General features: G+C 43.9%; 1 long non-coding RNA gene across 28 annotated transcripts in view; it reads left to right on the forward strand.

Moving 5' to 3' along the window:
* The window catches only part of LOC307190093, a 1,314,632-nt gene that overhangs the window by 815,352 nt on the left and 473,913 nt on the right, over positions 1–25,367 (forward strand). Inside the window, exon 5 of one of the 28 annotated variants that reach the window (XR_013829371.1) lies at positions 13,642–13,704. The exons of 26 other annotated variants lie outside the window; for them this stretch is intronic. This is a non-coding gene — a long non-coding RNA (uncharacterized lncRNA). Of the gene's footprint in view, positions 1–5,745; positions 5,808–13,641; positions 13,705–25,367 lie in introns of those variants that run through there. One more of the 28 variants, XR_013829372.1, reaches the window with a different exon arrangement.

A 25,367-nucleotide genomic window follows, 5' to 3' on the forward strand; every position in this document is an offset into this window, starting at 1 on the left:
CTATGCTTTCAATGCAATTCCAGTCTACCTCCTGAAATCGGTTTCCTGCAATTCTGCCCCGCTTTCAAGTCCTCTTGGCAGCCTTACTTCAGTCTATTTTTGGACGATAGCTGTCATTTATAACTCTGCAGGTTTGTGAATTACAGTGCCCCTGAGCTCCTTTCTTCAACTCGCTTTCTTGTGAGCTGGCCGCAACACCGCAGGATGGCTTCAGGCCCTAATCTGGTTCCGGCACGGCATGCTGAGCCTTTGGTTAATTCCTCTTCCTGGTGGGAAATGAGAGTTAAATTTGCCCGTCCAGACACCTCCAGCTAGCCTCTCATTGGTTCTCGCTATTCCTGTTCATCTTCCGCAGAAATTGCAAACTGGGCCAAACAGGAGGTTAAAGGGACTGACTCTCCAAGACGGGAGAGTGTTAGTAAAGCGTCTGGAATGTTGCACCTAAGTACCAGGGGAGGAAAACTGAGACATATTTGAACACGTCTCCCGATCACATGGTTGATTATACTCTAGGTTCCACATGCATGTTTTAGCTGAAGGAAGAATACCTAAAACCTGGGTAGTTGAAACCCGTGGAATGGGTACCGTGCAATATGACTTCAAAGGGTCTTCATTTGCTCACCGAACCTCTCCAATCCTATCACTGCTGCGTTTATGCCCCTGTACACATGCTTGATTCTCTTTCGGAGACATAGCAATCCATAGGTTTTAAGATACTTACTAGTCAGGTACATTCTTAGGCGTTTAATATGCGGTGTTGAGTCCATTTCATTGAGCAAGGAGTAGCTCTTGTCTATTCCATATTTGGCTTAAGGAACTTTAACTGTGCTCATTTCAATCTCTGGTTTTATGCAGCACCCCAACTCACCTTTCCCCTTAAGCAAGCATAAGTTGGTTTTCTAAATTTGAGACCCTGTTCTGTTCTGGAAAGCAGTTCCTGTGTAGCCAAGTTTACATTCCGTGTATTAGTGATATCTTATGATGTTTCTTTTTCTGTGTGACTTATTTCAGTTAGAATCATCGTACCTGAATCCACTCATTATGCTGCTACGGGCCTGATGACATAGATTTCATTGCTGAGTGATACTGCATTGTACGTAAGTACCACAAGTTCTTTATCCATTTTTCACTTTCTGCGATGTTGAACTTGTACTTTAAACGAGGTTCTTGTAAACAGAGGCGTCCCAAACTTTGGGGTGGATGTGTCTTTTTGATTTTAATTTCCCTAAGCTATAGGACCATAAGTGGCAGTGCCCTAGGCTCTGTTGCTTTGTTTTTTAGATGTTTCAAGAAACACCATACACTTCTCCCCAGTGTCTATGGCAATTTACATCCCGCCCATCAGCATAACAAGGCTCCCAGTTCTCCATGGCCTGTCCTGCCTTTCTGGATTTTACACTTTTTTCAGATGGCCCTTTTGACCGGGGGGAAGTGAGACTTCATTGTAGTGCAGATTTCCTTTGCAAGCTTGCTTGGTTGGCCAAAAAGGGCGTATGCGTTTTTTCCTGAATATATTCAGGAAAAAACGCATACGCCCTTTTTGGCCAAGTGCATCATTGTGGACCTTCTGCCTCTTTTCCTATGCTTGCAATGCAATTCCAGTCTACCTCCTGAAATCGGTTTCCTGCAATTCTGCCCCGCTTTCAAGTCCTCTTGGCAGCCTTACTTCAATCTATTTTTGGACGATAGCTGTCATTTATAACTCTGCAGGTTTGTGAATTACAGTGCCCCTGAGCTCCTTTCTTCAACTCGCTTTCTTTTGAGCTGGCCGCAACACCGCAGGATGGCTTCAGGCCCTAATCTGGTTCCGGTACGGCACGCTGAGCCTTTGGTTATTTCCTCTTCCTGGTGGGAAATGAGAGTTAAATTTGCCCGTCCAGACACCTCCAGCTAGCCTCTCATTGGTTCTCGCTATTCCTGTTCATCTTCCGCAGAAATTGCAAACTGGGCCAAACAGGAGGTTAAAGGGACTGACTCTCCAAATGGGGAGAGTGTTAGTAAAGCGTCTGGAATGTTGCACCCGAGTACCAGGGGAGGAAAACTGAGACATATTTGAACACGTCTCCCGTTCACATGGTTGATCATACTTGGGTTCCACATGCATGTTTTAGCTGAAGGAAGAATACCTTAAACCTGGGTAGTTAAGACCCGTGTAATGGGTACCATGCAATATGACTTCAAAGGGTCTTCATTTGCTCACCGAACCTCTCCAATCCTATCACTGCTGCGTTTATGCCTCTGTACACATGCTTGATTCTCTTTCAGAGACATAGCAATCCATAGGTTTTAAGATACTTACTAGTCAGGTACGTTCTTAGGCGTTTAATATGCGGTGTTGAGTCCATTTCATTGAGCAAGGAGTAGCTCTTGTCTATTCCATATTTGGCTTAAGGAACTTTAACTGTGCTCATTTCAATCTCTGGTTTTATGCAGCACCCCAACTCACTTTTCCCCTTAAGCAAGCATAAGTTGGTTTTCTAAATTTGAGACCCTGTTCTGTTCTGGAAAGCAGTTCCTGTGTAGCCAAGTTTACATTCCGTGTATTAGTGATATCTTATGATGTTTCTTTTTCTGTGTGACTTATTTCAGTTAGAATCATCGTACCTGAATCCACTCATTATGCTGCTACGGGCCTGATGACATAGATTTCATTGCTGAGTGATACTGCATTGTACGTAAGTACCACAAGTTCTTTATCCATTTTTCACTTTCTGCGATGTTGAACTTGTACTTTAAACGAGCTTCTTGTAAACAGAGGCGTCCCAAACTTTGGGGTGGCTGTGTTTTTTTGATTTTAATTTCCCTAAGCTATAGGACCATAAGTGGCAGTGCCCTAGGCTCTGTTGCTTTGTTTTTTAGATGTTTCAAGAAACACCATACACTTCTCCCTAGTGTCTGTTGGCAATTTACATCCCGCCCATCAGCATAACAAGGCTCCCAGTTCTCCATGGCCTGTCCTGCCTTTCTGGATTTTACACTTTTTTCAGATGGCCCTTTTGACTGGGGGGAAGTGAGACTTCATTGTAGTGCAGATTTCCTTTGCAAGCTTGCTTGGTTGGCCAAAAAGGGCGTATGCGTTTTTTCCTGAATATATTCAGGAAAAAACGCATACGCCCTTTTTGGCCAAGTGCATCATTGTGGACGTTCTGCCTCTTTTCCTATGCTTTCAATGCAATTCCAGTCTACCTCCTGAAATCGGTTTCCTGCAATTCTGCCCCGCTTTCAAGTCCTCTTGGCAGCCTTACTTCAGTCTATTTTTGGACAATAGCTGTCATTTATAACTCTGCAGGTTTGTGAATTATAGTGCCCCTGAGCTCCTTTCTTCAACTCGCTTTCTTTTGAGCTGGCCGCAACACCGCAGGATGGCTTCAGGCCCTAATCTGGTTCCGGTACGGCACGCTGAGCCTTTGGTTATTTCCTCTTCCTGGTGGGAAATGAGAGTTAAATTTGCCCGTCCAGACACCTCCAGCTAGCCTCTCATTGGTTCTCGCTATTCCTGTTCATCTTCCGCAGAAATTGCAAACTGGGCCAAACAGGAGGTTAAAGGGACTGACTCTCCAAGTCGGGAGAGTGTTAGTAAAGCGTCTGGAATGTTGCACCCGAGTACCAGGGTACGAAAACTGACATATTTGAACACGTCTCCCGATCACATGGTTGATCATACTCTAGGTTCCACATGCATGTTTTAGCTGAAGGAAGAATACTTTAAACCTGGGTAGTTGAAACCCGTGGAATGGGTACCATGCAATATGACTTCAAAGGGTCTTCATTTGCTCACCGAACCTCTCCAGTCCTATCACTGCTGCGTTTATGCCCCTGTACACATGCTTGATTCTCTTTCGGAGACATAGCAATCCATAGGTTTTAAGATACTTACAAGTCAGGTACATTCTTAGGCGTTTAATATGCGGTGTTGAGTCCATTTCGTTGAGCAAGGAGTAGCTCTTGTCTATTCCATATTTGACTTAAGGAACTTTATCTGTGCTCATTTCAATCTCTGGTTTTATGCAGCACCCCAACTCACCTTTACCCTTAAGCAAGCATAAGTTGGTTTTCTAAATTTGAAACCCTGTTCTGTTCTGTAATTCAGTTCCTGTGTAGCCAAGTTTACATTCCGTGTATTACTGATATCTTATGATGTTTCTTTTTCTGTGTGACTTACTTCAGTTAGAATCATCATACCTGAATCCACTGATTGTGCTGCTAAGCGCCTGATGACACAGATTTCATTGCTGAGTGATATTGCTTTGTAAGTAAATACCACAACTTCTTTATCCATTTTTCACTTTCTGTGATGTTGAACTTGTACTGTAAACGAGGTTCTTGTAAACAGAGCCGTTCCAAACTTTGGGGTGGCTGTGTCTTTTTGATTTTAATTTCCCTAAGCTATAGGACCATAAGTGGAAGTGCCCTAGGTTCTGTTGCTTTGTTTTTTAGTTGTTTCAGGAAACACCATTCACTTCTCCGGAGTGGTTGTTGGCAATTTACATCCCGCCCATCAGCATAACAAGGCTCCCAGTTCTCCATGGCCTGTCCTGCCTTTCTGGATTTTACACTTTTTTCAGATGGCCCTTTTGACCGGGGGGAAGTGAGACTTCATTGTAGTGCAGATTTCCTTTGCAAGCTTGCTTGGTTGGCCAAAAAGGGCGTATGCGTTTTTTCTTGAATATATTCAGGAAAAAACGCATACGCCCTTTTTGGCCAAGTGCATCATTGTGGACGTTCTGCCTCTTTTCCTATGCTTTCAATGCAGTTCCAGTCTACCTCCTGAAATCGGTTTCCTGCAATTCTGCCCCGCTTTCAAGTCCTCTTGGCAGCCTTACTTCAGTCTATTTTTGGACGATAGCTGTCATTTATAACTCTGCAGGTTTGTGAATTACAGTGCCCCTGAGCTCCTTTCTTCAACTCGCTTTCTTTTGAGCTGGCCACAACACCGCAGGGTGGCTTCAGGCCCTAATCTGGTTCCGGTACGGCACGCTGAGCCTTTGGTTATTTCCTCTTCCTGGTGGGAAATGAGAGTTAAATTTGCCCGTCCAGACACCTCCAGCTAGCCTCTCATTGGTTCTCGCTATTCCTGTTCATCTTCCGCAGAAATTGCTAACTGGGCCAAACAGGAGGTTAAAGGCGCTGACTCTCCAAGTGGGGAGAAGTTAGTAAAGCGTCTGGAATGTTGCACCCGAGTACCAGGGGAGGAAAACAGAGACATATTTGAACACGTCTCCCGTTCACATGGTTGATCATACTTGGGTTCCACATGCATGTTTTAGCTGAAGGAAGAATACCTTAAACCTGGAGAGTTGAGACCCGTGTAATGGGTACCATGCAATATGACTTCAAAGGGTCTTCATTTGCTCACCGAACCTCTCCAATCCTATCACTGCTGCGTTTATGCCCCTGTACACATGCTTGATTCTCTTTTGGAGACATAGCAATCCATAGGTTTTAAGATACTTACTAGTCAGGTACATTCTTAGGCGTTTAATATGCGGTGTTGAGTCCATTTCGTTGAGCAAGGAGTAGCTCTTGTCTATTCCATATTTGACTTAAGGAACTTTATCTGTGCTCATTTCAATCTCTGGTTTTATGCAGCACCCCAACTCACCTTTACCCTTAAGCAAGCATAAGTTGGTTTTCTAAATTTGAGACCCTGTTCTGTTCTGTAATTCAGTTCCTGTGTAGCCAAGTTTACATTCCGTGTATTACTGATACCTTATGATGTTTCTTTTTCTGTGTGACTTAGTTCAGTTAGAATCATCATACCTGAATCCACTCATTGTGATGCTAAGGGGCTGATGACATAGATTTCATTGCTGAGTGATATTGCTTTGTAAGTAAATACCACAACTTCTTTATCCATTTTTCACTTTCTGCGATGTTGAACTTGTACTGTAAACGAGGTTCTTGTAAACAGAGGCGTCCCAAACTTTGGGGTGGCTGTGTCTTTTTGATTTTAATTTCCCTAAGCTATAGGACCATAAGTGGCAGTGCCCTAGGCTCTGTTGCTTTGTTTTTTAGATGTTTCAGGAAACACCATACACTTCTCCCGAGTGTCTGTTGGCAATTTACATCCCGCCCATCAGCATAACAAGGCTCCCAGTTCTCCATGGCCTGTCCTGCCTTTCTGGATTTTACACTTTTTTCAGATGGCCCTTTTGACCGGGGGGAAGTGAGACTTCATTGTAGTGCAGATTTCCTTTGCAAGCTTGCTTGGTTGGCCAAAAAGGGCGTATGCGTTTTTTCCTGAATATATTCAGGAAAAAACGCATATGCCCTTTTTGGCCAAGTGCATCATTGTGGACGTTCTGCCTCTTTTCCTATGCTTGCAATGCAATTCCAGTCTACCTCCTGAAATCGGTTTCCTGCAATTCTGCCCCGCTTTCAAGTCCTCTTGGCAGCCTTACTTCAGTCTATTTTTGGACGATAGCTGTCATTTATAACTCTGCAGGTTTGTGAATTACAGTGCCCCTGAGCTCCTTTCTTCAACTCGCTTTCTTTTGAGCTGGCCGCAACACCGCAGGATGGCTTCAGGCCCTAATCTGGTTCCGGCCCGGCACGCTGAGCCTTTGGTTAATTCCTCTTCCTGGTGGGAAATGAGAGTTAAATTTGCCCGTCCAGACACCTCCAGCTAGCCTCTCATTGGTTCTCGCTATTCCTGTTCATCTTCCGCAGAAATTGCAAACTGGGCCAAACAGGAGGTTAAAGGGACTGACTCTCCAAGTGGGGAGAGTGTTAGTAAAGCGTCTGGAATGTTGCACCCGAGTACCAGGGGAGGAAAACTGAGACATATTTGAACACGTCTCCCGATCACATGGTTGATCATACTCTAGGTTCCATATGCATGTTTTAGCTGAAGGAAGAATACCTTAAACCTGGGTAGTTGAAACCCGTGGAAAGGGTACCATGCAATATGACTTCAAAGGGTCTTCATTTGCTCACCGAACCTCTCCAATCCTATCACTGCTGCGTTTCTGCCCCTGTACACATGCTTGATTCTCTTTCGGAGACATAGCAATCCATAGGTTTTAAGATACTTACAAGTCAGGTACATTCTTAGGCGTTTAATATGCGGTGTTGAGTCCATTTCGTTGAGCAAGGAGTAGCTCTTGTCTATTCCATATTTGACTTAAGGAACTTTATCTGTGCTCATTTCAATCTCTGGTTTTATACAGCACCCCAACTCACCTTTACCCTTAAGCAAGCATAAGTTGGTTTTCTAAATTTGAGACCCTGTTCTGTTCTGTAATTCAGTTCCTGTGTAGCCAAGTTTACATTCCGTGTATTACTGATATCTTATGATGTTTCTTTTTCTGTGTGACTTACTTCAGTTAGAATCATCATACCTGAATCCACTTATTGTGCTGCTAAGGGCCTGATGACACAGATTTCATTGCTGAGTGATATTGCTTTGTAAGTAAATACCACAACTTCTTTATCCATTTTTCACTTTCTGCGATGTTGAACTTGTACTGTAAACGAGGTTCTTGTAAACAGAGCCGTTCCAAACTTTGGGGTGGCTGTGTCTTTTTGATTTTAATTTCCCTAAGCTATAGGACCATAAGTGGAAGTGCCCTAGGTTCTGTTGCTTTGTTTTTTAGTTGTTTCAGGAAACACCATTCACTTCTCCCGAGTGGTTGTTGGCAATTTACATCCCGCCCATCAGCATAACAAGGCTCCCAGTTCTCCATGGCCTGTCCTGCCTTTCTGGATTTTACACTTTTTTCAGATGGCCCTTTTGACTGAGGGGAAGTGAGACTTCATTGTAGTGCAGATTTCCTTTGCAAGCTTGCTTGGTTGTCCAAAAAGGGCGTATGCGTTTTTTCCTGAATATATTCAGGAAAAAACGCATACGCCCTTTTTGGCCAAGTGCATCATTGTGGACGTTCTGCCTCTTTTCCTATGCTTTCAATGCAATTCCAGTCTACCTCCTGAAATCGGTTTCCTGCAATTCTGCCCCGCTTTCAAGTCCTCTTGGCAGCCTTACTTCAGTCTATTTTTGGACGATAGCTGTCATTTATAACTCTGCAGGTTTGTGAATTACAGTGCCCCTGAGCTCCTTTCTTCAACTCGCTTTCTTTTGAGCTGGCCGCAACACCGCAGGGTGGCTTCAGGCCCTAATCTGGTTCTGGTACGGCACGCTGAGCCTTTGGTTATTTCCTCTTCCTGGTGGGAAATGAGAGTTAAATTTGCCCGTCCAGACACCTCCAGCTAGCCTCTCATTGGTTCTCGCTATTCCTGTTCATCTTCCGCAGAAATTGCTAACTGGGCCAAACAGGAGGTTAAAGGCGCTGACTCTCCAAGTGGGGAGAGTGTTAGTAAAGCGTCTGGAATGTTGCACCCGAGTACCAGGGGAGGAAAACTGAGACATATTTGAACACGTCTCCCGTTCACATGGTTGATCATACTTGGGTTCCACATGCATGTTTTAGCTGAAGGAAGAATACCTTAAACCTGGAGAGTTGAGACCCGTGTAATGGGTACCATGCAATATGACTTCAAAGGGTCTTCATTAGCTCACCGAACCTCTCCAATCCTATCACTGCTGCGTTTATGCCCCTGTACACATGCTTGATTCTCTTTTGGAGACATAGCAATCCAGAGGTTTTAAGATACTTACTAGTCAGGTACATTCTTAGGCGTTTAATATGCGGTGTTGAGTCCATTTCGTTGAGCAAGGAGTAGCTCTTGTCTATTCCATATTTGACTTAAGGAACTTTATCTGTGCTCATTTCAATCTCTGGTTTTATGCAGCACCCCAACTCACCTTTACCCTTAAGCAAGCATAAGTTGGTTTTCTAAATTTGAGACCCTGTTCTGTTCTGTAATTCAGTTCCTGTGTAGCCAAGTTTACATTCCGTGTATTACTGATACCTTATGATGTTTCTTTTTCTGTGTGACTTAGTTCAGTTAGAATCATCATACCTGAATCCACTCATTGTGATGCTAAGGGCCTGATGACATAGATTTCATTGCTGAGTGATATTGCTTTGTAAGTAAATACCACAACTTCTTTATCCATTTTTCACTTTCTGCGATGTTGAACTTGTACTGTAAACGAGGTTCTTGTAAACAGAGGCGTCCCAAACTTTGGGGTGGCTGTGTCTTTTTGATTTTAATTTCCCTAAGCTATAGGACCATAAGTGGCAGTGCCCTAGGCTCTGTTGCTTTGTTTTCTAGATGTTTCAGGAAACACCATACACTTCTCCCGAGTGTCTGTTGGCAATTTACATCCCGCCCATCAGCATAACAAGGCTCCCAGTTCTCCATGGCCTGTCCTGCCTTTCTGGATTTTACACTTTTTTCAGATGGCCCTTTTGACCGGGGGGAAGTGAGACTTCATTGTAGTGCAGATTTCCTTTGCAAGCTTGCTTGGTTGGCCAAAAAGGGCGTATGCGTTTTTTCCTGAATATATTCAGGAAAAAACGCATACGCCCTTTTTGGCCAAGTGCATCATTGTGGACGTTCTGCCTCTTTTCCTATGCTTTCAATGCAATTCCAGTCTACCTCCTGAAATCGGTTTCCTGCAATTCTGCCCCGCTTTCAAGTCCTCTTGGCAGCCTTACTTCAGTCTATTTTTGGACGATAGCTGTCATTTATAACTCTGCAGGTTTGTGAATTACAGTGCCCCTGAGCTCCTTTCTTCAACTCGCTTTCTTTTGAGCTGGCCGCAACACCGCAGGATGGCTTCAGGCCCTAATCTGGTTCCGGCCCGGCATGCTGAGCCTTTGGTTAATTCCTCTTCCTGGTGGGAAATGAGAGTTAAATTTGCCCGTCCAGACACCTCCAGCTAGCCTCTCATTGGTTCTCGCTATTCCTGTTCATCTTCCGCAGAAATTGCAAACTGGGCCAAACAGGAGGTTAAAGGGACTGACTCTCCAAGTGGGGAGAGTGTTAGTAAAGCGTCTGGAATGTTGCACCCGAGTACCAGGGGAGGAAAACTGAGACATATTTGAACACGTCTCCCGATCACATGGTTGATCATACTCTAGGTTCCACATGCATGTTTTAGCTGAAGGAAGAATACCTTAAACCTGGGTAGTTGAAACCCGTGGAATGGGTACCATGCAATATGACTTCAAAGGGTCTTCATTTGCTCACCGAACCTCTCCAATCCTATCACTGCTGCGTTTATGCCCCTGTACACACGCTTGATTCTCTTTTGGAGACATAGCAATCCATAGCTTTTAAGATACTTACTAGTCAGGTATATTCTTAGGCGTTTAATATGGGGTGTTGAGTCCATTTCGTTGAGCAAGGAGTAGCTCTTGTCTATTCCATATTTGGCTTAAGGAATTTTATCTGTGCTCATTTCAATCTCTGGTTTTATGCAGCACCCCAACTCACCTTTCCCCTTAAGCAAGCATAAGTTGGTTTTCTAAATTTGAGACCCTGTTCTGTTATGGAATGCAGTTCCTGTGTAGCCAAGTTTACATTCCGTGTATTAGTGATATCTTATGATGTTTCTTTTTCTGTGTGACTTATTTCAGTTAGAATCATCGTACCTGAATCCACTCATTATGCTGCTACGGGCCTGATGACATAGATTTCATTGCTGAGTGATACTGCATTGTACGTAAGTACCACAAGTTCTTTATCCATTTTTCACTTTCTGTGATATTGAACTTGTACGGTAAACGAGGTTCTTGTAAATGGAGGCGTCCCAAACTTTGGGGTGTCTGTGTCTTTTTGATTTTAATTTCCCTAAGCTATAGGACCATAAGTGGAAGTGCCCTAGGCTCTGTTGCTTTGTTTTTTAGATGTTTCAGGAAACACCATACACTTCTCCCAAGTGTCTGTTGGCAATTTACATCCCGCCCATCAGCATAACAAGGCTCCCAGTTCTCCATGGCCTGTCCTGCCTTTCTGGATTTTACACTTTTTTCAGATGGCCCTTTTGACCGGGGGGAAGTGAGACTTCATTGTAGTGCAGATTTCCTTTGCAAGCTTGCTTGGTTGGCCAAAAAGGGCGTATGCGTTTTTTCCTGAATATATTCAGGAAAAAACGCATACGCCCTTTTTGGCCAAGTGCATCATTGTGGACGTTCTGCCTCTTTTCCTATGCTTTCAATGCAATTGCAGTCTACCTCCTGAAATCGGTTTCCTGCAATTCTGCCCCGCTTTCAAGTCCTCTTGGCAGCCTTACTTCAGTCTATTTTTGGACGATAGCTGTCATTTATAACTCTGCAGGTTTGTGAATTACAGTGCCCCTGAGCTCCTTTCTTCAACTTGCTTTCTTGTGACCTGGCCGCAACACCGCAGGATGGCTTCAGGCCCTAATCTGGTTCCGGCACGGCACGCTGAGCCTTTGGTTATTTCCTCTTCCTGGTGGGAAATGAGAGTTAAATTTGCCCGTCCAGACACCTCCAGCTAGTCTCTCATTGGTTCTCGCTATTCCTGTTCATCTTCCGCAGAAATTGCAAACTGGGCCAAACAGGAGGTTAAAGGCGCTGACTCTCCAAGTGGGGAGAGTGTTAGTAAAGCGTCTGGAATGTTGCACCCGAGTACCAGGGGAGGAAAACTGAGACATATTTGAACACGTCTCCCGTTCACATGGTTGATCATACTTGGGTTCCACATGCATGTTTTAGCTGAAGGAAGAATACCTTAAACCTGGAGAGTTGAGACCCGTGTAATGGGTACCATGCAATATGACTTCAAAGGGTCTTCATTTGCTCACCGAACCTCTCCAATCCTATCACTGCTGCGTTTATGCCCCTGTACACATGCTTGATTCTCTTTCAGAGACATAGCAATCCATAGGTTTCAAGATACTTTCTAGTCAGGTACATTCTTAGGCGTTTAATATGGGGTGTTGAGTCCATTTCGTTGAGCAAGGAGTAGCTCTTGTCTATTCCATATTTGGCTTAAGGAACTTTATCTGTGCTCATTTCAATCTCTGGTTTTATGCAGCAACCCAACTCACCTTTCCCCTTAAGCAAGCATAAGTTGTTTTTCTAAATTTGAGACCCTGTTCTGTTCTGTAATTCAGTTCCTGTGTAGCCAAGTTTACATTCCGTGTATTACTGATATCTTATGATGTTTCTTTTTCTGTGTGACTTATTTCAGTTAGAATCATCGTACCTGAATCTACTCATTATGCTGCTACGGGCCTGATGACATAGATTTCATTGCTGAGTGATACTGCATTGTACGTAAGTACCACAAGTTCTTTATCCATTTTTCACTTTCTGCGATGTTGAACTTGTACTGTAAACGAGGTTCTTGTAAACAGAGCCGTTCCAAACTTTGGGGTGGCTGTGTCTTTTTGATTTTAATTTCCCTAAGCTATAGGACCATAAGTGGAAGTGCCCTAGGCTCTGTTGCTTTGTTTTTTAGATGTTTCAGGAAACACCATACACTTCTCCCGAGTGTCTGTTGGCAATTTACATCCCGCCCATCAGCATAACAAGGCTCCCAGTTCTCAATGGCCTGTTGCCTTTCTGGATTTTACACTTTTTTCAGATGGCCCTTTTGACCGGGGGGAAGTGAGACTTCATTGTAGTGCAGATTTCCTTTGCAAGCTTGCTTGGTTGGCCAAAAAGGGCGTATGCGTTTTTTCCTGAATATATTCAGGAAAAAACGCATACGCCCTTTTTGGCCAAGTGCATCATTGTGGACGTTCTGCCTCTTTTCCTATTCTTTCAATGAAATTCCAGTCTGCCTCCTGAAATCGGTTTCCTGCAATTCTGCCCCGCTTTCAAGTCCTCTTGGCAGCCTTACTTCAGTCTATTTTTGGACGATAGCTGTCATTTATAACTCTGCAGGTTTGTGAATTACAGTGCCCCTGAGCTCCTTTCTTCAACTCGCTTTCTTTTGAGCTGGCCGCAACACCGCAGGATGGCTTCAGGCCCTAATCTGGTTCCGGCACGGCATGCTGAGCCTTTGGTTAATTCCTCTTCCTGGTGGGAAATGAGAGTTAAATTTGCCCGTCCAGACACCTCCAGCTAGCCTGTCATTGGTTCTCGCTATTCCTGTTCATCTTCCGCAGAAATTGCAAACTGGGCCAAACAGGAGGTTAAAGGGACTGACTCTCCAAGTGGGGAGAGTGTTAGTAAAGCGTCTGGAATGTTGCACCCGAGTACCAGGGGAGGAAAACTGAGACATATTTGAACACGTCTCCCGATCACATGGTTGATCATACTCTAGGTTCCACATGCATGTTTTAGCTGAAGGAAGAATACCTTAAACCTGGGTAGTTGAAACCCGTGGAATGGGTACCATGCAATATGACTTCAAAGGGTGTTCATTTGCTCACCGAACCTCTCCAATCCTATCACTGCTGCGTTTACGCCCCTGTACACATGCTTGATTCTCTTTCGGAGACATAGCAATCCATAGGTTTTAAGATACTTACTAGTGAGGTACATTCTTAGGCGTTTAATATGGGGTGTTGAGTCCATTTCGTTGAGCAAGGAGTAGCTCCTGTCTATTCCATATTTGGCTTAAGGAACTTTATCTGTGCTCATTTCAATCTCTGGTTTTATGCAGCACCCCAACTCACCTTTACCTTTAAGCAAGAATAAGTTGGTTTTCTAAATTTGAGACCCTGTTCTGTTCTGTAATTCAGTTCCTGTGTAGCCAAGTTTACATTCCGTGTATTACTGATATCTTATGATGTTTCTTTTTCTGTGTGACTTATTTCAGTTAGAATCATCATACCTGAATCCACTCATTGTGCTGCTAAGTGCCTGATGACACAGATTTCATTGCTGAGTGATATTGCTTTGTAAGTAAATACCACAACTTCTTTATCCATTTTTCACTTTCTGCGATGTTGAACTTGTACTGTAAACGAGGTTCTTGTAAACAGAGCTGTTCCAAACTTTGGGGTGGCTGTGTCTTTTTGATTTTAATTTCCCTAAGCTATAGGACCATAAGTGGAAGTGCCCTAGGTTCTGTTGCTTTGTTTTTTAGATGTTTCAGGAAACACCATACACTTCTCCCGAGTGGTTGTTGGCAATTTACATCCCGCCCATCAGCATAACAAGGCTCCCAGTTCTCCATGGCCTGTCCTGCCTTTCTGGATTTTACACTTTTCTCAGATGGCCCTTTTGACCGGGGGGAAGTGAGACTTCATTGTAGTGCAGATTTCCTTTGCAAGCTTGCTTGGTTGGCCAAAAAGGGCGTATGCGTTTTTTCCTGAATATATTCAGGAAAAAACGCATACGCACTTTTCGGCCAAGTGCATCATTGTGGACGTTCTGCCTCTTTTCCTATGCTTTCAATGCAATTCCAGTCTACCTCCTGAAATCGGTTTCCTGCAATTCTGCCCCGCTTTCAAGTCCTCTTGGCAGCCTTACTTCAGTCTATTTTTGGACGATAGCTGTCATTTATAACTCTGCAGGTTTGTGCATTACAGTGCCCCTGAGCTCTTTTCTTCAACTCGCTTTCTTTTGAGCTGGCCGCAACACCGCAGGATGGCTTCAGGCCCTAATCTGGTTCCGGTACGGCACGCTGAGCCTTTGGTTATTTCCTCTTCCTGGTGGGAAATGAGAGTTAAATTTGCCCGTCCAGACACCTCCAGCTAGCCTCTCATTGGTTCTCGCTATTCCTGTTCATCTTCCGCAGAAATTGCAAACTGGGCCAAACAGGAGGTTAAAGGCGCTGACTCTCCAAGTGGGGAGAGTGTTAGTAAAGCGTCTGGAATGTTGCACCCGAGTACCAGGGGAGGAAAACTGAGACATATTTGAACACGTCTCCCGTTCACATGGTTGATCATACTTGGGTTCCACATGCATGTTTTATCTGAAGGAAGAATACCTTAAACCTGAAGAGTTGAGACCCGTGTAATGGGTACCATGCAATATGACTTCAAAGGGTCTTCATTTGCTCACCGAACCTCTCCAATCCTATCACTGCTGCGTTTATGCCCCTGTACACATGCTTGATTCTCTTTTGGAGACATAGCAATCCATAGGTTTTACGATACTTACTAGTCAGGTACATTCTTAGGCGTTTAATATGCGGTGTTGAGTCCATTTCGTTGAGCAAGGAGTAGCTCTTGTCTATTCCATATTTGGCTTAAGGAACTTTATCTGTGCTCATTTCAATCTCTGGTTATATGCAGCACCCCAACTCACCTTTACCCTTAAGCAAGCATAAGTTGGTTTTCTAAATTTGAGACCCTGTTCTGTTCTGTAATTCAGTTCCTGTGTAGCCAAGTTTACATTCCGTGTATTACTGATATCTTATGATGTTTCTTTTTCTGTGTGACTTATTTCAGTTAGAATCATCATACCTGAATCCACTCATTGTGCTGCTAAGGGCCTGATGACACAGATTTCATTGTTGAGTGATATTGCTTTGTAAGTAAATACCACAACTTCTTTATCCATTTTTCACTTTCTGCGATGTTGAACTTGTACTGTAAACGAGGTTCTTGTAAACAGAGGCGTCCCAAACTTTGGGGTGGCTGTGTCTTTTTGATTTTAATTTCCCTAAGCTATAGGACCATAAGTAGCAGTGCCCTAGGCTCTGTTGCTTTGTTTTTTAGATGTTTCAGGAAACACCATACACTTCTCCCGAGTGTCTGTTGGCAATTTACATCCTGCCCATCAGCATAACAAGGCTCCCAGTTCTCCATGGCCTGTCCTGCCTTTCTGGATTTTACACTTTTTTCAGATGGCCCTTTTGACCGGGGGGAAGTGAGACTTCATTGTAGTGCAGATTTCCTTTGCAAGCTTGCTTGGTTGGCCAAAAAGGGCGTATGCGTTTTTTCCTGAATATATTCAGGAAAAAACGCATATGCCCTTTTTGGCCAAGTGCATCATTGTGGACGTTCTGCCTCTTTTCCTATGCTTTCAATGCAATTCCAGTCTACCTCCTGAAATCGGTTTCCTGCAATTCTGCCCCGCTTTCAAGTCCTCTTGGCAGCCTTACTTCAGTCTATTTTTGGACGATAGCTGTCATTTATAACTCTGCAGGTTTGTGAATTACAGTGCCCCTGAGCTCCTTTCTTCAACTCGCTTTCTTGTGCCCTGGCCGCAACACCGCAGGATGGCTTCAGGCCCTAATCAGGTTCCGGCCCGGCATGCTGAGCCTTTGGTTAATTCCTCTTCCTGGTGGGAAATGAGAGTTAAATTTGCCCGTCCAGACACCTCCAACTAGCCTGTCATTGGTTCTCGCTATTCCTGTTCATCTTCCGCAGAAATTGCAAACTGGGCCAAACAGGAGGTTAAAGGGACTGACTCTCCAAGTGGGGAGAGTGTTAGTAAAGCGTCTGGAATGTTGCACCCGAGTACCAGGGGAGGAAAACTGAGACATATTTGAACACGTCTCCCGTTCACATGGTTGATCATACTTGGGTTCCACATGCATGTTTTAGCTGAAGGAAGAATACCTTAAACCTGGAGAGTTAAGACCCGTGCAATGGGTACCATGCAATATGACTTCAAAGGGTCTTCATTTGCTCACCGAACCTCTCCAATCCTATCACTGCTGCGATTATGCCCCTGTAGACATGCTTGATTCTCTTTCGGAGACATAGCAATCCATAGGTTTTAAGATACTTACTAGTCAGGTACATTCTTAGGCGTTTAATATGCGGTGTTGAGTCCATTTCGTTGAGCAAGGAGTAACTCTTGTCTATTCCATATTTGACTTAAGGAACTTTATCTGTGCTCATTTCAATCTCTGGTTTTATGCAGCACCCCAACTCACCTTTACCCTTAAGCAAGCATAAGTTGGTTTTCTAAATTTGAGACACTGTTCTGTTCTGTAATTCATTTCCTGTGTAGTCAAGTTTACATTCCGTGTATTACTGATATCTTATGATGTTTCTTTTTCTGTGTGACTTATTTCAGTTAGAATCATCATACCTGAATCCACTCATTGTGCTGCTAAGGGCCTGATGACACAGATTTCATTGCTGAGTGATATTGCTTTGTAAGTAAATACCACAACTTCTTTATCCATTTTTCACTTTCTGCGATGTTGAACTTGTACTGTAAACGAGGTTCTTGTAAACAGAGCCGTTCCAAACTTTGGGGTGGCTGTGTCTTTTTGATTTTAATTTCCCTAAGCTATAGGACCATAAGTGGAAGTGCCCTAGGTTCTGTTGCTTTATTTTTTAGATGTTTCAGGAAACACCATACACTTCTCCCGAGTGGTTGTTGGCAATTTACATCCCGCCCATCAGCATAACAAGGCTCCCAGTTCTCCATGGCCTGTCCTGCCTTTCTGGATTTTACACTTTTTTCAGATGGCCCTTTTGACCGGGGGGAAGTGAGACTTCATTGTAGTGCAGATTTCCTTTGCAAGCTTGCTTGGTTGGCCAAAAAGGGCGTATGCGTTTTTTCCTGAATATATTCAGGAAAAAACGCATACGCCCTTTTTGGCCAAGTGCATCATTGTGGACGTTCTGCCTCTTTTCCTATGCTTTCAATGCAATTCCAGTCTACCTCCTGAAATCGGTTTCCTGCAATTCTGCCCCGCTTTCAAGTCCTCTTGGCAGCCTTACTTCAGTCTATTTTTGGACGATAGCTGTCATTTATAACTCTGCAGGTTTGTGAATTACAGTGCCCCCGAGCTCCTTTCTTCAACTCGCTTTCTTTTGAGCTGGCCGCAACACCGCAGGATGGCTTCAGGCCCTAATCTGGTTCCGGTACGGCACGCTGAGCCTTTGGTTATTTCCTCTTCCTGGTGGGAAATGAGAGTTAAATTTGCCCGTCCAGACACCTCCAGCTAGCCTCTCATTGGTTCTCGCTATTCCTGTTCATCTTCCGCAGAAATTGCAAACTGGGCCAAACAGGAGGTTAAAGGCGCTGACTCTCCAAGTGGGGAGAGTGTTAGTAAAGCGTCTGGAATGTTGCACCCGAGTACCAGGGGAGGAAAACTGAGACATATTTGAACACGTCTCCCGTTCACATGGTTGATCATACTTGGGTTCCACATGCATGTTTTAGCTGAAGGAAGAATACCTTAAACCTGGAGAGTTGAGACCCGTGTAATGGGTACCATGCAATATGACTTCAAAGGGTCTTCATTTGCTCACCGCACCTCTCCAATCCTATCACTGCTGCGTTTATGCCCCTGTACACATGCTTGATTCTCTATCGGAGACATAGCAATCCATAGGTTTTAAGATACTTACAAGTCAGGTACATTCTTAGGCGTTTAATATGCGGTGTTGAGTCCATTTCGTTGAGCAAGGAGTAGCTCTTGTCTATTCCATATTTGGCTTAAGGAACTTTATCTGTGCTCATTTCAATCTCTGGTTTTATGCAGCACCCCAACTCACCTTTACCCTTAAGCAAGCATAAGTTGTTTTTCTAAATTTGAGACCCTGTTCTGTTCTGTAATTCAGTTCCTGTGTATCCAAGTTTGCATTCCGTGTATTACTGATATCTTATGATGTTTCTTTTTCTGTGTGACTTATTTCAGTTAGAATCATCATACCTGAATCCACTCATTGTGCTGCTAAGGGCCTGATGACATAGATTTCATTGCTGAGTGATATTGCTTTGTAAGTGAATACCACAACTTCTTTATCCATTTTTCACTTTCTGCGATGTTGAACTTGTACTGTAAACGAGGTTCTTGTAAACAGAGGCGTCCCAAACTTTGGGGTGGCTGTGTCTTTTTGATTTTAATTTCCCTAAGCTATAGGACCATAAGTGGCAGCGCCCTAGGCTCTGTTGCTTTGTTTTTTAGATGTTTCAGGAAACACCATACACTTCTCCCGAGTGTCTGTTGGCAATTTACATCCCGCCCATCAGCATAACAAGGCTCCCAGTTCTCCATGGCCTGTCCTGCCTTTCTGGATTTTACACTTTTTTCAGATGGCCCTTTTGACCGGGGGGAAGTGAGACTTCATTGTAGTGCAGATTTCCTTTGCAAGCTTGCTTGGTTGGCCAAAAAGGGCGTATGCGTTTTTTCCTGAATATATTCAGGAAAAAACGCATACGCCCTTTTTGGCCAAGTGCATCATTGTGGACGTTCTGCCTCTTTTCCTATGCTTTCAATGCAATTCCAGTCTACCTCCTGAAATCGGTTTCCTGCAATTCTGCCCCGCTTTCAAGTCCTCTCGGCAGCCTTACTTCAGTCTATTTTTGGACGATAGCTGTCATTTATAACTCTGCAGGTTTGTGAATTACAGTGCCCCTGAGCTCCTTTCTTCAACTCGCTTTCTTGTGACCTGGCCGCAACACCGCAGGATGGCTTCAGGCCCTAATCTGGTTCCGGCACGGCACGCTGAGCCTTTGGTTATTTCCTCTTCCTGGTGGGAAATGAGAGTTAAATTTGCCCGTCCAGACACCTCCAGCTAGCCTCTCATTGGTTCTCGCTATTCCTGTTCATCTTCCGCAGAAATTGCAAACTGGGCCAAACAGGAGGTTAAAGGCGCTGACTCTCCAAGTGGGGAGAGTGTTAGTAAAGCGTCTGGAATGTTGCACCCGAGTACCAGGGGAAGAAAACTGAGACATATTTGAACACGTCTCCCGTTCACATGGTTGATCATACTTGGGTTCCACATGCATGTTTTAGCTGAAGGAAGAATACCTTAAACCTGGAGAGTTAAGACCCGTGTAATGGGTACCATGCAATATGACTTCAAAGGGTCTTCATTTGCTCACCAAACCTCTCCAATCCTATCACTGCTGCGTTTATGCCCCTGTACACATGCTTGATTCTCTTTCGGAGACATAGCAATCCATAGGTTTTAAGATACTTACTAGTCAGGTACATTCTTAGGCGTTTAATATGCGGTGTTGAGTCCATTTCGTTGAGCAAGGAGTAGCTCTTGTCTATTCCATATTTGACTTAAGGAACTTTATCTGTGCTCATTTCAATCTCTGGTTTTATGCAGCACCCCAACTCACCTTTACCCTTAAGCAAGCATAAGTTGGTTTTCTAAATTTGAGACCCTGTTCTGTTCTGTAATTCAGTTCCTGTGTAGCCAAGTTTACATTCCGTGTATTACTGATATCTTATGATGTTTCTTTTTCTGTGTGACTTACTTCAGTTAGAATCATCATACCTGAATCCACTCATTGTGCTGCTAAGGGCCTGATGACACAGATTTCATTGCTGAGTGATATTGCTTTGTAAGTAAATACCACAACTTCTTTATCCATTTTTCACTTTCTGCGATGTTGAACTTGTACTGTAAACGAGGTTCTTGTAAACAGAGCCATTCCAAACTTTGGGGTGGCTGTGTCTTTTTGATTTTAATTTCCCTAAGCTATAGGACCATAAGTGGAAGTGCCCTAGGTTCTGTTGCTTTGTTTTTTAGATGTTTCAGGAAACACCATACACTTCTCCCGAGTGGTTGTTGGCAATTTACATCCCGCCCATCAGCATAACAAGGCTCCCAGTTCTCCATGACCTGTCCTGCCTTTCTGGATTTTACACTTTTTTCAGATGGCCCTTTTGACCGGGGGGAAGTGAGACTTCATTGTAGTGCAGATTTCCTTTGCAAGCTTGCTTGGTTGGCCAAAAAGGGCGTATGCGTTTTTTCCTGAATATATTCAGGAAAAAACGCATACGCCCTTTTTGGCCAAGTGCATCATTGTGGACGTTCTGCCTCTTTTCCTATGCTTTCAATGCAATTCCAGTCTACCTCCTGAAATCGGTTTCCTGCAATTCTGCCCCGCTTTCAAGTCCTCTTGGCAGCCTTACTTCAGTCTGTTTTTGGACGATAGCTGTCATTTATAACTCTGCAGGTTTGTGAATTACAGTGCCCCTGAGCTCCTTTCTTCAACTCGCTTTCTTGTGACCTGGCCGCAACACCGCAGGATGGCTTCAGGCCCTAATCTGGGTCTGGCACGGCACGCTGAACCTTTGGTTATTTCCTCTTCCTGGTGGGAAATGAGAGTTAAATTTGCCAGTCCAGACACCTCCAGCTAGTCTCTCATTGGTTCTCGCTATTCCTGTTCATCTTCCGCAGAAATTGCAAACTGGGCCAAACAGGAGGTTAAAGGGACTGACTCTCCAAGTGGGGAGAGTGTTAGTAAAGCGTCTGGAATGTTGCACCCGAGTTCCAGGGGAGGAAAACTGAGACATATTTGAACACGTCTCCCGATCACATGGTTGGTCATACTCTAGGTTCCACATGCATGTTTTAGCTGAAGGAAGAATACCTTAAACCTGGGTAGTTGAAACCCGTGGAATGGGTACCATGCAATATGACTTCAAAGGGTCTTCATTTGCTCACCGAACCTCTCCAATCCTATCACTGCTGCGTTTATTCCCCTGTACACATGCTTGATTCTCTTTCGGAGACATAGCAATCCATAGGTTTTAAGATACTTACTACTCAGGTACATTCTTAGGCGTTTAATATGCGGTGTTGAGTCCATTTCGTTGAGCAAGGAGTAGCTCTTGTCTATTCCATATTTGGCTTAAGGAACTTTATCTGTGCTCATTTCAATCTCTGTTTTTATGCAGCACCCCAACTCACCTTTACCCTTAAGCAAGAATAAGTTGGTTTTCTAAATTTGAGACCCTGTTCTGTTCTGTAATTCAGTTCCTGTGTAGCCAAGTTTACATTCCGTGTATTACTGATATCTTATGATGTTTCTTTTTCTGTGTGACTTATTTCAGTTAGAATCATCATACCTGAATCCACTCATTGTGCTGCTAAGGGCCTGATGACACAGATTTCATTGCTGAGTGATATTGCTTTGTAAGTAAATACCACAACTTCTTTATCCATTTTTCACTTTCTGCGATGTTGAACTTGTACTGTAAACGAGGTTCTTGTAAACAGAGGCGTCCCAAACTTTGGGGTGGCTGTGTCTTTTTGATTTTAATTTCCCTAAGCTATAGGACCATAAGTAGCAGTGCCCTAGGCTCTGTTGCTTTGTTTTTTAGATGTTTCAGGAAACACCATACACTTCTCCCGAGTGTCTGTTGGCAATTTACATCCCGCCCATCAGCATAACAAGGCTCCCAGTTCTCAATGGCCTGTTGCCTTTCTGGATTTTACACTTTTTTCAGATGGCCCTTTTGGCCGGGGGGAAGTGAGACTTCATTGTAGTGCAGATTTCCTTTGCAAGCTTGCTTGGTTGGCCAAAAAGGGTGTATGCATTTTTTCCTGAATATATTCAGGAAAAAACGCATACGCCCTTTTTGGCCAAGTGCATCATTGTGGACGTTCTGCCTCTTTTCCTATGCTTTCAATGCAATTCCAGTCTACCTCCTGAAATCGGTTTCCTGCAATTCTGCCCCGCTTTCAAGTCCTCTTGGCAGCCTTACTTCAGTCTATTTTTGGACGATAGCTGTCATTTATAACTCTGCAGGTTTGTGAATTACAGTGCCCCTGAGCTCCTTTCTTCAACTCGCTTTCTTGTGCCCTGGCCGCAACACCGCAGGATGGCTTCAGGCCCTAATCTGGTTCCGGCCCGGCATGCTGAGCCTTTGGTTAATTCCTCTTCCTGGTGGGAAATGAGAGTTAAATTTGCCCGTCCAGACACCTCCAACTAGCCTGTCATTGGTTCTCGCTATTCCTGTTCATCTTCCGCAGAAATTGCAAACTGGGCCAAACAGGAGGTTAAAGGGACTGACTCTCCAAGTGGGGAGAGTGTTAGTAAAGCGTCTGGAATGTTGCACCCGAGTACCAGGGGAGGAAAACTGAGACATATTTGAACACGTCTCCCGTTCACATGGTTGATCATACTTGGGTTCCACATGCATGTTTTAGCTGAAGGAAGAATACCTTAAACCTGGAGAGTTAAGACCCGTGCAATGGGTACCATGCAATATGACTTCAAAGGGTCTTCATTTGCTCACCGAACCTCTCCAATCCTATCACTGCTGCGATTATGCCCCTGTAGACATGCTTGATTCTCTTTCGGAGACATAGCAATCCATAGGTTTTAAGATACTTACTAGTCAGGTACATTCTTAGGCGTTTAATATGCGGTGTTGAGTCCATTTCGTTGAGCAAGGAGTAACTCTTGTCTATTCCATATTTGACTTAAGGAACTTTATCTGTGCTCATTTCAATCTCTGGTTTTATGCAGCACCCCAACTCACCTTTACCCTTAAGCAAGCATAAGTTGGTTTTCTAAATTTGAGACACTGTTCTGTTCTGTAATTCATTTCCTGTGTAGTCAAGTTTACATTCCGTGTATTACTGATATCTTATGATGTTTCTTTTTCTGTGTGACTTATTTCAGTTAGAATCATCATACCTGAATCCACTCATTGTGCTGCTAAGGGCCTGATGACACAGATTTCATTGCTGAGTGATATTGCTTTGTAAGTAAATACCACAACTTCTTTATCCATTTTTCACTTTCTGCGATGTTGAACTTGTACTGTAAACGAGGTTCTTGTAAACAGAGCCGTTCCAAACTTTGGGGTGGCTGTGTCTTTTTGATTTTAATTTCCCTAAGCTATAGGACCATAAGTGGAAGTGCCCTAGGTTCTGTTGCTTTATTTTTTAGATGTTTCAGGAAACACCATACACTTCTCCCGAGTGGTTGTTGGCAATTTACATCCCGCCCATCAGCATAACAAGGCTCCCAGTTCTCCATGGCCTGTCCTGCCTTTCTGGATTTTACACTTTTTTCAGATGGCCCTTTTGACCGGGGGGAAGTGAGACTTCATTGTAGTGCAGATTTCCTTTGCAAGCTTGCTTGGTTGGCCAAAAAGGGCGTATGCGTTTTTTCCTGAATATATTCAGGAAAAAACGCATACGCCCTTTTTGGCCAAGTGCATCATTGTGGACGTTCTGCCTCTTTTCCTATGCTTTCAATGCAATTCCAGTCTACCTCCTGAAATCGGTTTCCTGCAATTCTGCCCCGCTTTCAAGTCCTCTTGGCAGCCTTACTTCAGTCTATTTTTGGACGATAGCTGTCATTTATAACTCTGCAGGTTTGTGAATTACAGTGCCCCCGAGCTCCTTTCTTCAACTCGCTTTCTTTTGAGCTGGCCGCAACACCGCAGGATGGCTTCAGGCCCTAATCTGGTTCCGGTACGGCACGCTGAGCCTTTGGTTATTTCCTCTTCCTGGTGGGAAATGAGAGTTAAATTTGCCCGTCCAGACACCTCCAGCTAGCCTCTCATTGGTTCTCGCTATTCCTGTTCATCTTCCGCAGAAATTGCAAACTGGGCCAAACAGGAGGTTAAAGGCGCTGACTCTCCAAGTGGGGAGAGTGTTAGTAAAGCGTCTGGAATGTTGCACCCGAGTACCAGGGGAGGAAAACTGAGACATATTTGAACACGTCTCCCGTTCACATGGTTGATCATACTTGGGTTCCACATGCATGTTTTAGCTGAAGGAAGAATACCTTAAACCTGGAGAGTTGAGACCCGTGTAATGGGTACCATGCAATATGACTTCAAAGGGTCTTCATTTGCTCACCGCACCTCTCCAATCCTATCACTGCTGCGTTTATGCCCCTGTACACATGCTTGATTCTCTTTCGGAGACATAGCAATCCATAGGTTTTAAGATACTTACAAGTCAGGTACATTCTTAAGCGTTTAATATGCGGTGTTGAGTCCATTTCGTTGAGCAAGGAGTAGCTCTTGTCTATTCCATATTTGGCTTAAGGAACTTTATCTGTGCTCATTTCAATCTCTGGTTTTATGCAGCACCCCAACTCACCTTTACCCTTAAGCAAGCATAAGTTGTTTTTCTAAATTTGAGACCCTGTTCTGTTCTGTAATTCAGTTCCTGTGTATCCAAGTTTGCATTCCGTGTATTACTGATATCTTATGATGTTTCTTTTTCTGTGTGACTTATTTCAGTTAGAATCATCATACCTGAATCCACTCATTGTGCTGCTAAGGGCCTGATGACATAGATTTCATTGCTGAGTGATATTGCTTTGTAAGTGAATACCACAACTTCTTTATCCATTTTTCACTTTCTGCGATGTTGAACTTGTACTGTAAACGAGGTTCTTGTAAACAGAGGCGTCCCAAACTTTGGGGTGGCTGTGTCTTTTTGATTTTAATTTCCCTAAGCTATAGGACCATAAGTGGCAGCGCCCTAGGCTCTGTTGCTTTGTTTTTTAGATGTTTCAGGAAACACCATACACTTCTCCCGAGTGTCTGTTGGCAATTTACATCCCGCCCATCAGCATAACAAGGCTCCCAGTTCTCCATGGCCTGTCCTGCGTTTCTGGATTTTACACTTTTTTCAGATGGCCCTTTTGACCGGGGGGAAGTGAGACTTCATTGTAGTGCAGATTTCCTTTGCAAGCTTGCTTGGTTGGCCAAAAAGGGCGTATGCGTTTTTTCCTGAATATATTCAGGAAAAAACGCATACGCCCTTTTTGGCCAAGTGCATCATTGTGGACGTTCTGCCTCTTTTCCTATGCTTTCAATGCAATTCCAGTCTACCTCCTGAAATCGGTTTCCTGCAATTCTGCCCCGCTTTCAAGTCCTCTCGGCAGCCTTACTTCAGTCTATTTTTGGAC

This window comes from Stenella coeruleoalba (genome assembly GCF_951394435.1).
Source record: "Stenella coeruleoalba genome assembly, chromosome: 8".
NCBI classification, from domain to species: domain Eukaryota; kingdom Metazoa; phylum Chordata; class Mammalia; order Artiodactyla; family Delphinidae; genus Stenella; species Stenella coeruleoalba.